Genomic DNA, 3909 nt, shown 5'->3' with positions numbered 1-3909 from the left:
AGATATGCAGGTAAACACCAATTACATAAAAGGAAATAAATAAATCTTTAACATTTTAGAAAAAAACAAGAAAGAACATAAATATTTACTATTAATAGAAGTGTGAGCATTACATTACAGGAAGAGCAAGTGGGATGGGATATATTCTCGTGGCTATCTTTAGAAGACTCAAACTGCTACGATTGAATTTAGACTTTGAAATCAGGTAATAAAGGAAACATGAAAACATTAGACAGAACAGCAACATAAGAGCAAACTCGAGAAAGAAGAAAACTCTAGGTGTGGTGGTGAACACCTTTAATCCCAGCACTTGGGAGGCAGAGGCAGGCAGATCTCTGAGTGGAAGTTCAGCCTAAATAGGGCTTTTACTTGCAGAACTTTAACAATTTGATAGCTAGATCTCAGTAGTCAGCCTCAGGAGGAGGAAGTGGCCAAATAAGGGAATAGACCTTGGTTAGCTTTAGGAATGTAATCTAACAGTTTTTAGCAAAGTCAAGGGAATAGGGGAAGGGCAGGGCCTGCTAAGTCCAGGTTTGCCACACTCAGTCCCTTCAGACAGCTCAGGGTTGGGAGCCTTCCAAGTAGTTGAGACACTTTCTTCCTTCCTTCCTTCCTTTCTTTCCTTCTTTCTTTCTTTCTTTCTTTGCCTATCTATCTATTTATTTATTTTTGAGAGGAAGATTTATTAAGGGAAAGTGAGAAAGAATGTCCAATCATGGGAAAGCCTCCAAGGGCAGAGTACTCAGAACATTTTACAAGGCAAATTCAACATGTTGCTGTATTTGTGAATAATCTCATTTCATTGAATAAAGTAAAACATGGGAACGGAGAGATGGCCCAGCAGTTAACAGTGCCTGCTGACCTTCCACAGGGCCAGTGCTCAGTTCTGAGGCACCCACAGGGACAGTTCACCACTACTTATAACTCCAATTCCAGAAGATAGGACATTCTTTCCCCTTCTGGCCTCCTATATATAGCTAAATACACATGGCAGGCATGTGCATTTGGTGTGCATATGGTGTGTATATACACAGAGAGACAGACAGAGAGACAGAGAGAGATAGACAGAGAGAGACAGACAGAGACAGAAATAAAAAAGAATTTAGAAAAGCAGAAAAAGTAAGACATTTCTAAACTAATTACAGTAGAGGGAAAAATATATTAAGATTGATGGACTAGGGAGCCAGGATGGGTAAAGAGGCACTGGATTTGAAACCTGACCCTCACCGAGCATTGCACGTGCCTACAATCCCAACAATTAGGAGGTGGACGTAGGGGGATTAGGAATGCAAAGCTAGTCTTGGTTATAAAATGTTTTTGAGGCCAGCCTGGGCTTGGTGAGACCTTTCCTTTAAAAAAGAGGGCATGGTAACACACATTTTTAATCCAAGCACTCTGGAGATAAGAAGACACCTCTGTTGGTTCACGGTCAGTCTGGCCTAGATAGCAAGTTCTGCAGGGTTATATAGTAAGACCATGTGTAAAGCAAACAAAGGAAAGAAAGATGATAGATAGATAGATAGATAGATAGATAGATAGATAGATAGATAGATGATACATAGATAGGTAGATAGATGATAGATAGATAGATGATACATAGGTAGGTAGGTAGGTAGGTAGATAGAGATAGATAGATAGATAGATAGATAGATAGATAGATAGATAGATAGATAGATAGATGATACATAGATAGGTAGATAGATAGATGATACATAGGTAGGTAGGTAGGTAGATATAGATAGATAGATAGATAGATAGATAGATAGATAGATAGATAGATAGATAGATGATACATAGATAGGTAGATAGATACATAGATACATAGATACATAGATAGATGATAGATAGATACATAGATACATAGATACATAGATACATAGATAGATGATACATAGATAGATAGATAGATAGATAGATAGATACATAGATACATAGATAGATACATAGATAGATACATAGATACATAGATACATAGATAGATTAGTAGATAGGTAGATAGATGATACATAGATAGGTAGATAGATAGATGATACATAGATAGGTAGATAGATAAGTAGATAGGTAGATAAGTAGATGGGTAGATAGGTAGGTAGGTAGATAGGTACATAAGTAGAGAAGTAGATAGGTAGATAGGTAGAGAAGTAGAGAAGTAGATAGGTAGATAGGTAGATAGGTAGATAGGTAGATAGGTAGATAAGTAGATAGGTAGATAGGTAGATAGGTAGATAGGTAGATAGATAGGTAGATAGGTAGATAGATAGGTAGGTAGATAGGTAGATAGGTAGATAGGTAGATAGGTAGATAGGTAGATAAGTAGATAGGTAGATAGGTAGATAGGTAGATAGGTAGATAGGTAGATAGGTAGATAGGTAGGTAGGTAGATAGGTAGATAGATAGGTAGAAAAATAAAACAAAAATCCACAGGCTCCTCACTTGCCTCTAGACTTGTGAACTTTGGCATTCACCATCTCCTTCCACCGTGCTATAAAGGTGAGTCACCGTAATTGCCTGAGAGTGTTGGGATGAAGATGAGACTCTCAGGTATTCAGCAGACTACTGGTACCGGTTCAGTGGAGCAAGTTTCAGCTTGTAGAAACTTACAGCCACTCCTAAAACCTCCACTACTGTGGTGAGCACAAACCCCTACAGCCACTGAGGCCCACAAGCCTCAGATGAGCCTGTATCTTTCCCACGACCGATGGAGGACATGCTCTGCTCTGTAGTTCTAGTTTTTTTTCCTGTGTTTGGGGTTTACTCTAGGTCTTTTTCTTGCTCCCAGATCAGAGGTTGCTGTGCAGCACTGGGAAGCCGGCAGATCCTACTGATATCCAAAGTGACCTAATTTCTTCCATGGACTCTATCCTGAGAGGCCATCAGCAACATTGCCCCGTCACACTGATGATATCAGGAGAGATACATCACTCCCCGACCCCCGGGATTCTACTGTTGCCTCTTTAAGAGATGGAAACCTGGCTTAGCCTTTAGCCTAGCAAACGTTCTCATCATTTCAAACAGTCAATATACATTTGTGATATTAAATATTGTCAGCTTGACAGGATCTCAAACTACTTAAAAGTTAAACCTCCAGGCATGGATTTTCTCTATGAGGGATTTTTCTAGAGTAGGTTAATTGAAGTGGTAAGACCTATTCTAACTGTATGACCAGAAGGAAGGAAGGAAGGAAGGAAGGAAGGAAGGAAGGAAGGAAGGAGGTAGGGAGGGAGGGAGGGAGGGAGGGAGGGAGGGAGGGAGGGATGGAGAGAAGAGAAGAGAAGAGAAGAGAAGAGAAGAGAAGAGAAGAGAAGAGAAGAGAAGAGAAGGAGGGGAGGAGAGACAGAGAAAAAGAAAGAGTCTCCTAACTTCAGACACTGTGTGACCACCTTCTCCACAAGCCCCTGCTGCCATGACCCCTCTGCCATGAAGGACCGTGCCTTGGAACTGTGAAGCCAAAGCAAACCATTTCTCCATTAAGCTTGACGTTGCTAAGGTAGTTTACTACACAATGCCAATAAAAATGTTCTTAAAGGTTGCAAGATGGCTCAGCAGGTTGAGACGCCTGCAATCAAGCCTGATGACCTCAGTTTGGAAACCCATATGGTGGAAAGAGAGAACCAACTCCCATTAATTGTTCCCTGATGTCCACACCCATATGGGAGTGTGTGGAGACACAAGCAAAATAAATAAAAATGGATTTAAAGTTTTAAAAATGTTTTTAAAACTGTGTTTGCCTATCAACTAAAGACATAATTTCCCACATAGAAAGAATCAGAAGAATGAATGGGACAGGGCTGAAGGAGAAGTAAAAGGAGAAGGACGGGAAGCTCAGAGAACCTACAGGTTTTTTGTAGCCAGGCACTGCACTGAGCTGTGTGTCAGGTATAGTGATAAATCTCTCAGATTGTAGCATTC

At 40.3% G+C, this 3909-nt stretch overlaps 1 protein-coding gene across 1 annotated transcript in view; it reads left to right on the top strand.

The window, feature by feature from the left end:
- The window catches only part of LOC120102361 (uncharacterized), an 8295-nt gene extending 5108 nt beyond the window's left edge, over positions 1-3187 (top strand). Inside the window, exon 3 of the mRNA XM_063287006.1 lies at positions 2780-3187. The gene's annotated coding sequence lies outside the window, so the exon portion shown is untranslated. The remainder of the gene's footprint in view (positions 1-2779) is intronic.
- Positions 3188-3909: the final 722 nt, after the last annotated feature.

The sequence above is a fragment of the Rattus norvegicus genome, chromosome 4 (genome assembly GCF_036323735.1).
Source record: "Rattus norvegicus strain BN/NHsdMcwi chromosome 4, GRCr8, whole genome shotgun sequence".
NCBI classification, from domain to species: Eukaryota; Metazoa; Chordata; class Mammalia; order Rodentia; family Muridae; genus Rattus; species Rattus norvegicus.
The sequence above is the reverse complement of the archived record's forward strand: the minus strand, read 5'-3'. Positions and strand labels throughout refer to the sequence as shown.